The 10,704-nt window shown below is 36.5% G+C and overlaps 1 pseudogene; it reads right to left on the bottom strand.

Annotated features, from left to right (window-relative positions):
* Positions 1–5,515: 5,515 nt before the first annotated feature.
* On the bottom strand, positions 5,516–6,257 carry LOC119522480 (annotated as a pseudogene).
* Between the last annotated feature and the right edge of the window lie 4,447 nt (positions 6,258–10,704).

Genomic DNA, 10,704 nt, shown 5'->3' with positions numbered 1-10,704 from the left:
ACAGAAGCAGCTGTATTAAAATATACAGTGTGCAACAAAAAAATTTACAGAACAAAGAAACAGGAAATGATAGCCCATTCAAACATCAGAACCAATCAAAGAAGAAAACCATCCTTTGAACATGCCAGACAAAGACTTTTTTAAAAATGATCTTAAATATACTCAAAGAACTACAGGAAAACATGGAGAAGGAACTTAGGATATCAGGAAAATGATATATGAACAAAAAGAGAATCTCAATAAAGAGATAGAAAGTATAAAAAGGAACCAAACCGAAATACTGGAGTTGAAACCAAAATAACTGAAATTTAAAATTCCCTAGCTGGGTTCAATAGCCAATTGGAGCTGGCAGAAGAAAAAATCAGTGAACACAAAGATAAGACAATTAAAATTATCCAGGCTGAAGAACAGAAAGAAAAAAATGAATGAAGAAAATGAACAGAACTTAAAAGACCTGTGGGATACCATAAAAAAAATCAATATATACATAATTTAGCTAGACTGACAAAGAAAAAATGAGAGGACACAAACAACTAAAATCAGAAATGAAAGGGGAACATTAATAATGACCCCACAGAAATAAAAAGGTTTGTAAGAGGATACTATGAAAAATTATATGCCAATGAGTTAGATAACTTAGATGAAATGAACAAATTCCTTTCTGCACATAAACTACCTTCACTGACTGAAGAAGAGTCAGAAAAGATCAGCTGACCAATAACAAGCAGAGAGATTGAATCAATAACACAAAATCTTCCAACAAAGAAAAGCTCAGGACCAGATGGCTTCACTGGTTAAGTTTACCAAACATTCAAAGAAGAATTAACACCAACACTGCTCAAATGCTTCCAAAAACTTGAAGAGAAGGAAATACTTCCTAAGTCATCCCATGAGACCAACATCACCTTAATACCAAAGCCAGATAAAGATATCACAAGATAAGAAAATTACAAAAATCCTCAACAAAATACTAGCAAACTGAATCCAACAGCACATTAAAAGAACTGTACACCATGATCAAGTGGGATTTATTCCAAGTGTGCAAGGTGGTTCAACATAAGAAAATCAATTATTGTAATACATCACATTAAAACAACAAAGGAAAAAAAACATGATCATCTCAATTGATGCAGAAAAGGCATTTGACAAAATCCAGCACCCCTTCTTGATAAAAAAAAAAAACACTCAGAAAAACAGAAATAGAAGGAAACCTCCTCAAAATGATAATGGGCATATATGAAAAACCCACAGCTAACATCACACTTAATGATGAAAGAATGAAAGTTTTGCTTCTCAGATCAGGAACAAGATAATGATGCCTGCTTATCAACATTGTGCTGGAAGTTCCAACCACAGCAATTATACAAGAAAAAGAAATAGAAGGCATCCAAATTTGAAAGGAAGATGTAAAACTCACTATTTGCAGATGACATAATCCTATATTTAAAAAATCTCCAAAAATCCATGGCAAAGGTTCTAGATCTAAAAAAATGAATTCAGCAAAGTAGTGGGGTACAAAATCAAAGTGCAAAAATCAGTGGTGTTTCTGTACACTAGTAATGAACAACCAGAAGAAGAAACCAAGAAAAAAATTCCCCTTACAATAGCAACTAAAAAAAACCGAATACCTAGGAATAAATTTAATCAAGGATGGAAAGGACTTGTACATGGAAAACTGCAAAACACTGCTGAAAGAAATTAAATAAGATCTAAATAAATGGAAAGACAATGTGTGTCATGGTTAGGAAGTCTAAACATTATTAATATATCAATTCTACCCAGAGCATTTTACAGATTCAACACAATCTCAATCAAAATTCCAACAGCTTTCTTTGCAGAAATGGAAAAGCCAATCATCAAATTCATATGGAAGGTTATTGGGCCCCAAATAGACAAAAACATCTCAAAAAAGAAGGACAAAGTGAGAGGACTCATGCTTCTTGACTTTAAAACTTATACAAAGCTACAATAATCAAAACGGCATGTTACTGGCACAAAGACAGACTGCAGACCAATGGAACAGAGTTAAGTATTAAAATGGAATTCTAGGTTGTATATATGTTACCAATATAAAAATTTTTTAAAGCCATAGAACTGTTCAACACAAAAGGAAAACCCTAATGCAAACTATGGACTATAGTTAATAATATAATGTAATGATAATAAAAATATTGTTTCATCAATTGTAACAAATATAACACACTAAAGAAAATGTTAATAATAGGGAAAACTTTGTTTGGGGGAGTTGTATATGAGACATCTGTACTTCCTGCATGATTTTCTGTAAACTCACAACTATTCCAGTAAAATAAAAATTAAAAAACTATAACAACATAATGTCTACCAAGCCAAAAAAAAAGGACATGAGCAAAGGAAAAAAGATTAAAAGGAAATACACCAAAATGTCATTTGAGGTTTTGTTTAGAAATTTTGATTATAGATATTTAAAATACTATTGTTTCAATATTTGTTTTTTTCATATATTTTCTAACATGTATTCTTCTTTAATAAATTTGAAAAATTAGATGTATTAAGTACTTCATATAAATTGTTGTTGATATATTAAATGAAAGGAGCAGGTTATAAATCTAGGTTCTGCACAATTGTAACTGCATAAGCTCTAAGAAGGTAGACAAAGATTTGCAGAGTGACAGGCAGAAATGAAATTAGCTGTGCTAAGATTTGGAGTCAGAATATTTGAATTCAAACCCTTGCTCTGCCACTTGCTAGCTATGTTAGCTTGGGCAAGCTTCTTGACTTCTCTGTACCTCTGTTTCCCCATCTTTAGAATGGTAAAAATAATGGTCCCTATCTCATAAGATTGGTATGAGAATTAAGTGAGTTAATATATAAAAAGTCCTCAGTATACTGACTGGCAATAGAAAGCATTCAATAAAGAGTAGTTATTTTCTTATGTTATGTTATAATATGGTCTGAACCCTGGTAGATGCTCAATAAATATTACTGCTGAATAGTTGCCACCAATGTTGATTCCTCCCCCTTTAGGCCCCTACTCCCCTAGGACTGATAGTCCAAGAGGAATTTCTATTAAGCCACCCCCCACTCTGCCGTCTCGGTTGTCTGTGTCTGTGGTCCCAAGGCAGCTATCCCTTGCATCCTGCAGCACTTAAGTCCCCTCGCTGTAATTATTTTTTGCCTGCCTACCTATCTCCTCTATATCCCTCAAAGGCAAGCTGCCTTGGGACAGCAAAAGTCCTCATTCCCCTCTGTATCCTCAGCTCCTACATCAGATTCTGGCACCAAAGCAGAGAGTCAATAAAGGTTTCATTGTAAAATAAATATAAGAAAAATGAAAGAACTTTGAAGAAGGAACAAATAACTGGCCCTGTCAATGTGTGTTCAATTGAGTCAGTCTGAACAGTCTGAGTAGCTTGGCTATGTCTGTGTCAATGGCCTCCACACTTCCCACTCTCTGTTAATGGGTATAAATGCCACCCAAACACTGCAGAGGGGGCTTTTCCCTGCTGGAAAGTTTTTTCTTTTATTTTGCAGTACACAAAAGCAAAAGGGCCATTTTTGGAATTTCTGCTTATGAGCTCAGATTTTAAACTCCGTCTGCTACCCACACCACATGGGGCAACCTGGAGATTGGAGCCTAAGAGTGGACAGCCTCTATCTGAGCCCTCCTTCCAATGAGCCCATCATTATTTTGCTTATCGTGGAGTACTGAGGAGAGAACAAACAAGCTCTGTAAGGCTGTCCATGGAATTTTCCATATTTCTTAATGTTTCCACCACTGGAGAGCTTCTAGCTAAATGAAAAAGAATTTGATGTAGAGATAGAGTGAAGGAGCAAAACCCTGGTAGACAGTAGGCCTGTCTACATGGCATGAAGATTTAAAATAATAAGACCTGCTTTCCTCCGAGCTCTGGCAGTCCATACCAAGAAAGGTAGTTAGTGTAATGTAGAGGAAAGCTAACTGGGACTCGGAAGTTGTACAAGCTGGGTTTGACAACTGTTTCTGCAGAATATTTAACTTCTCAGAGTGTGCTGGTTTGGATGTATTATGTCCCCCAAAACGCCATTATTTTTGATGCAGTCTTGTGTGGGCAGGAAATGTATTGGTGTTGATTGGGTTGGAGACTTTTGATTTGATGTTTCTGTGGAGATGTGATCACTCAACTGTGGGCAAGATCTTTCATTGGATAATTTCCATGGAGGTGTGGCCCCACCCATTCAGCATGGGCCTTGATTAGTTTACTGGAGCACTATATAATCTCAGGCAGAAGGAGCAAGCTTGCTACAGTGAAGAGGGACACTTTGAAGAATGCACAGGAACTGAGAGAGGAGCTGCAGATAAGAGACAGTTTGAAGACGGCCGTTTAAAGCAGACTTTCGCTCCGGAGAAGCTAAGAGAGGAAAAACGCCCCAAGAGCAACTAAGAGTGACATTTTTTGAGGAACTGCAGCCTAGAGAGGAACATCCTGGGAGAAAGCCATTTTGAAACCAGAACTTGGAGCAGACACCAGCCACGTACCTTCCCAGCTAACAGAGGTTTTCCGGACACCACTGTCCATCTTTCAGTGAAGCATTAGCAAACATATTTGGATAATAATACCTACTTCAAAATACCTACTTCAAAATAAATATGTGAGGATTATATATGTTTTTAAAATATGCATATTGATAATTTTTAAATCTTAAAAAATGTTTAATCTAAATTAATGGTTCTTGAACTTTTTTTTACAAATAACTTATTTTTAATAAAATACATCATTTTGTTAACATGAGCTAAACAATCTAAACCTTTTAGATATTAGGTAGTACAGGTAGAGGGGAATGTTTGATTCAGTAAAATGAGTGTTAATGAAAAACAGAGTCTAATCTAAACTTTCATAGTGAAAAATCATGAATCTGGATTCACTGTATGTCATGTAAGTCTATCATTTAAACAGCATCAACCTAGAGGAAACAAAAAACTTCCAAACTCAGGAAAAAACTTAATTTAAAAATTTGTAAAATTTTCACAATTTAGGAAAATTACTTGGTTCCATATAAGTTAGTTCACTTAACTAAACTTTTAAATTTGTTTCTCTTGCATATAAAATTATTATATAAGGAGACAAAATGTGAAAAGGGGTACATAAGGAGTGTTTATAGTAAAAGTTATTATTTTATATAACTTCTTAGATTACTTTCTTTTTACCTTGCAACTTATTAAAGTATTACACTCAATGTCAATTTTTATACATCTCATATTTCTTTGTTATACATTGCATTTCCCTTTTATATATTAATTATACAAGTAATACATGCTGATGGTAAAATTTTTTTACAATCTGTAAGTGAAACAGGCAGCCTGCTTTAACCCCTAATTACACTCTCCTCTCCAAAGGTAGTCACTTTAACATTTTAGAATGTGCTTTTCTCTAAAAAGTTATAGGCATTTTTGAACAAAGATCTGTGATGTGATTGGGAATGATTTTTTTGAGTCATTCATTATATTTTCATGCCTCAGGATAATTTTCCAATTGCCCAAAAACATGTTGATGTGCTAGATTTTGTCTGTAAATAGATATAACTTTTCAAATATGTAGTCAATTCTCCAACTTTTATGTCGTTCTTCAAAAGCATCAACTTTCTCAAGGCAATTAATATCGCATTTTGTGTCAAACAACCTGTTAATTTCAGTGTCTGGAATATAAAATGGTGGGCCTGCATGGTTAGTTGGATCATAAAAAACAACAGATGCGAGGTAGTGGAACCCCCTTTTCTTGTTAGGGACAGCATCATATCAACATAGCGTTCTCGATCACTTGGATTAACAGCAACTAAGGCTCCTCTACCCCAATCCTGTCAAATTTGCCAATATTTACTCTGGAAAGATCAAAAATGCTGCAACAGTACAATGAAATGTTCCCTAAAGAACTCTTAAATACTTTGGCTCCAGGAATTTCAGCAATTGATTCTTCTGAGTAAGAAAGATTCTGCTCTGTAAAAAATTCTCGAATCCCAGGTTCACTGATCTCCACACCAACTGTACTGTGTCCCAGGTCCGCAAACCATCTCATCTCAACTGATTTTCCACAAAGAGGAAAAAATATCCTGAGTCCACTCTTGACATTAAGAAAAATATCCAAATGCTTCTTTAATAGCTGATGTCCTTGTTCTTAATGAAATGCAATGTTGCGGCTCACCCACTTTTCTTGCCAGTCTTCCAGAGTTAGTATTCGGATTTTCTGTACCTCATTATCAGGGTACTCTTTCATTTTGAGCAAAGTTCTTGTATCATTCATAGTTTGGTAGACACCTTTGTTTCACATTGAAGATGTCTTCAATGCCTCTTCAGTTGCCTGCTGCCTGCCGCTCTCTCGAACTTTTTGTATTCAAGAATACATTTCAAATTTCAAAATATTTCTTGGACAACCCACTTCCACCTCTCCACCCCACACAGGATAGTAGTTAATTGAAAAAATAAGTAACAAAAAGCTACAGTGAATTCAGTTATGCTTCACATATAATTATGAGATATATTGTTGATTCAGTCTGCATATGGATCTGTGGACCACTTACATGGACTGATTCCATTCCTCCCACCTCCATCCCCCAACCATCCCCACCTCTGTTCTCACATGCAAAAATAAAGAACCATGTATATAGATAATTTAGGTTAATAAAAAAGTTATGCCTCAAATTGAAGTTAAAAAATGAGAAGCACAAACAAACAACATTTTAAATTGAGAAAGTTAAAAGAACATTATGCTTCAAGAATCTGGGTAACAGCCTCAATTCCTCACTTTGTGGTGAGGATTCAGACTTAGCCATTGGAGTTTGGTACAAGGCTGTATACATGGGAAAAAGATACTAAATGCTTCCTCAAGAAATGGGTCTCTTCAGTACAATATACAGGCACCAATTCATGGGAGCCTATTAGAGACTTTGTGAATACGAGTGTGTGTGTGTGTGTGTGTGTGTGTGTGTGTGTGTGTGTGTGTGTGTGTGTTGGGGGAAAGGAGCAGTGGGTGAGAAGTGTAAGAAACCCAAAGGGCCTGCCCCTGAATCTTGGCTAATTGCTTCCTTTCAGAAGTGTGGAGGATAGAGCACCCTGGCCTTTGCCCCATGCTGGCTCCTGCAGGTGCAGAAGGAGGACCACTGTTGATGCGACAGACATGTGTCATGCACACAGATATACAGGTCTGGAGTCCCCAAAGCTGTCAGCCTAGTGCCTTTCATGAGTCTTAAAACTGAATCAGAGAGAAAACAAAGAGGAGTCGCTCTTTAGATCTGCAGTTCTTGCCATAGCTGGAAGTAAATATGAGGCATCTGGGAGAAGCAGAGCCCATATTCAGAAGTTTACCTGAAAAATAACTAGATGGGGCACTGGGGAGGGGTGGCTGGAGATGCTACAGAATAAGAAAGAAGAGCTTCCTTTCAAAACATACTGAGAAATGCTGCCACTCATCATTCGGTAAGAGCTTAATGAATCTAAACATTCTAGGTTGCACCAGCATAAACATTAGTAAACTTTACTTCACAATGATCCCTTTTTTTATTCATTCTTTAAAAATTAGCCAAAAATCAAAAGTAGATTTCGTGGATATAAACGGGTTTGCTTTTTCCTCTAGAATATACATGGGAAAATGCATTCAACTAAAAGATACCGCTGATCAAGTTGAAAAAGTTGCAAGTTGCTTTCGGTGGCCATACTTCACAGTAATCAGCCACATTACATTTGGAAGCCATTCAGATAAACTGATTTCATTCTCTGATCTCAATAAAGCTTAATTTATTAATAAAGGGAATACATTTCCTCATAGTTAGAGAAAAATCCACCAAGACACAAAATTCTTTTAAGTGATACATATTTTCCACTAATTTAGGATTGGAGAAGTGTTTTACTTGAGGGTGAATTGATCCTACTATAGAATACAATTGTCCTTTAGAATACAGCAATTCTCTTTTTTTAACCACTTATTTCTATATGTGCTCCTGTGTGCATACAAAAGCTCTGAAAGAATACACTCCTGACTTCTGTGGTTACCTCTGGGCAGACATGTGGGATGGGTGAGAGATCACAGCAAGATGTGAAGGGACTTTCCCTGTTTTATCTATATATTCCATATTCTTTCAAGTTTTTCACACTGAGCATGGATTACTTTTACAATTAATAATTCAAAAATAAAGACACTGAAATACTACGGAGGGTAAAATGATAAAGTATCATCTATAACACTATGCAAAGTAATTTGCAAATTTTTAGTTTTTATGAAATGTTGGAGAATAGTATCATGAACACTAATGTACTCATTACCTGACTTCAACAATTATCCACTCCTGGTCAATCTTATTTCATTCATACCTCCCTTGCACTTAAACACACACACGGCTAAATTCTTTTAAAGCAAATCCAAAACATTATATCCTTTTATCTATAAATACTTTGCACATTTTAGCTGAAAGTTAAACTTTAGAACACTTTACATGCAACTTTTCAGGATCATATCAACTTCCTAAAGAAGACGTGTTTTCAAAGAGGAAGAGAAGGCAGGTTGTACAAGGATGGGAAAGTGGTTTTCTGAGAATCAAAACTGGCCTTCTTGTTCGTATATCAGCTCATCTGAATCTAGTCTGCTTAGTCAAAGACTGAGGAAATGTAGTCAAAAAGGATGGAACCAAAGAACAGCAGGTAAGTTAGAAAAATGAGTTTTAAAAGATACATCTCTCCATCTGCCATTTCGGAGCCTTAAAGCAAAGATGGAAATCCTCACTTTCTTGCCAGGTAATTCTTCACAGCTAGGTCTAAGCATTTGAGAGAGAAAAAATAGGTTCTGCAACCTGACAAAATGACTGCTGAATTATTCATGTAGTCACTGAACTGAAATCTGCAACCTATGGCTTCCTTGAGCTTCTTAGATGACAGGTGAATATAGCACCAAGCATGCTTTAAAAAATTCAGGCCGGGGCTTGCATATGCAACTTGTATTGCCCATCTTACCAGGGCTAGACTTTAAGTGCCCTCCTACAAGGCTGAGGAGTGGCCTGGTCAGATGCCCATGCCTCCTCCTTTCCACCAGAACCCTCCAACCCCCCAACCATGCTCAATAATCCATTTCTGGCACATGGTTACTGACTTTATGGAGACTATCTCTTCTCTTCAAAGTACAAGCAGGCCTTAGTCTGGGGTTGTTGCTGTGGCTCACAACCTCTAACATTTTGCCAAAATGTGAAATCTTTTGGCTTTAAAGTTTTAAAAATTCTTTTGCACATCTTTCTTAGGCTCATGATCTGGATGAGAAAGAATTAATCTTACTAACATCTCAAATGTGTACCAAACCAACATTCACCAACCTAGACATTTGTCCACAAATGGCCTATGTCAAAGCCCTTTCACATACACCATTCATTTCATCCACACAACAATTATGTGATGTGCAAACATGGCAGTAGGTTCTTATCTTCATCTTGCAGATAGGGAATCAGAAGCCCAGAAAGGTTAAGCAACTTGTTAAAGACCTTGGAGCTACAGGTTTGAACCCAAGTCTTCTGATGAATATTCTGCTTCCCTTTCTACTAAACCAGAGATTGGCAATCTGCAGACCAAATCCAGCCCTTCAATAGGTTTTACCTACATTTGAAGATCAGGAAGATTTTCAGAAAAAAAATCTAGATATCTGCCTTCTTTTTTTAAAATGATAGGATGGCAGCCACACTGAGCGTGCATTCCCCAAAAGCAGTAATTTGGCTGAGGCATTTCTGGCTTCTGAAGATGGGACATGGATTCTCCATTTCATTCCAGTATCCCCTAAACCCACTTTTCTCATTTAAGTTCCTAGCCTGGCCCCCACAAGCCTAGCTTTAAACCAAGCTTCCTGTCAACTTTACAGAATTTGATTTTGGAAACTTTCAAGCTAAAATATTAGATAGTTCTATTTGTCTTCTGCCTTCATTTTCTTCTTTTTTGGCAGATAAGCAAATAACAAGCCCCAAATCATATGAATTTAGACCCTTAGGCTGCAAGCACATTCTAAATGCTACATTACAGACTTGGCTCCTGCCATGACTACAATGATTGCAGCAGTTTGGATACTTAGGAAATCTCAATTTGTCCTCATTAACTCTATAAGTTGTACTCTCTTGAAAGTAGACTTTGCTGTTGCTTGGTCATTAGAATACTTTTTGATGAGGGAGATGATTTACCACAAGTTTGACTGGCAGTGATGTCTGAGCATTCAACAGTATGCTAAGAATGGACTCAACCAAAACTCACCAAATCGCAGGTCAGCAGGTCGCCGCTATAAAGAGACAACAGGAGAGACTCAATACAACCCATAGCTTTGAAACCAACTAGACAAATGTTCTGCTCCCCTGTGTTGATCAATCTGCTCCTGTCGTTTCTCCAATAGAAGAGAGACTCTCTGGCAATGGGGTGGAAGCCAGGAGGGAAAATGTATGTCTGGGGCACCTGACTTCCATGCACTTTTTTTTCTTTATGTTTTTCATTGTGAAATATACAGAAAAGTGATAACTTTCAAAGTATGATTTAACAAACAGTTAGCAAATTTCAAAGAATATTATGGGTTGCAGTTACACCATTTCAGTTATTTCCTTATTGTGAAGTACAACATATATACAGAAAGGTGACAACTTTCAAAGTATGATTTAACAAGTAGTTATATTGCAAATTTCAAAGAATGTCATGGGTTGGAGTTCCACAGTTTCAGTTGTTTCCTTGTTGCATGCACT

This window comes from Choloepus didactylus, chromosome X (assembly GCF_015220235.1).
Source record: "Choloepus didactylus isolate mChoDid1 chromosome X, mChoDid1.pri, whole genome shotgun sequence".
Taxonomy (NCBI): domain Eukaryota; kingdom Metazoa; phylum Chordata; class Mammalia; order Pilosa; family Megalonychidae; genus Choloepus; species Choloepus didactylus.
Note: the sequence above shows the minus strand (reverse complement) of the source record. Positions and strands in the feature narration are given on the sequence as shown.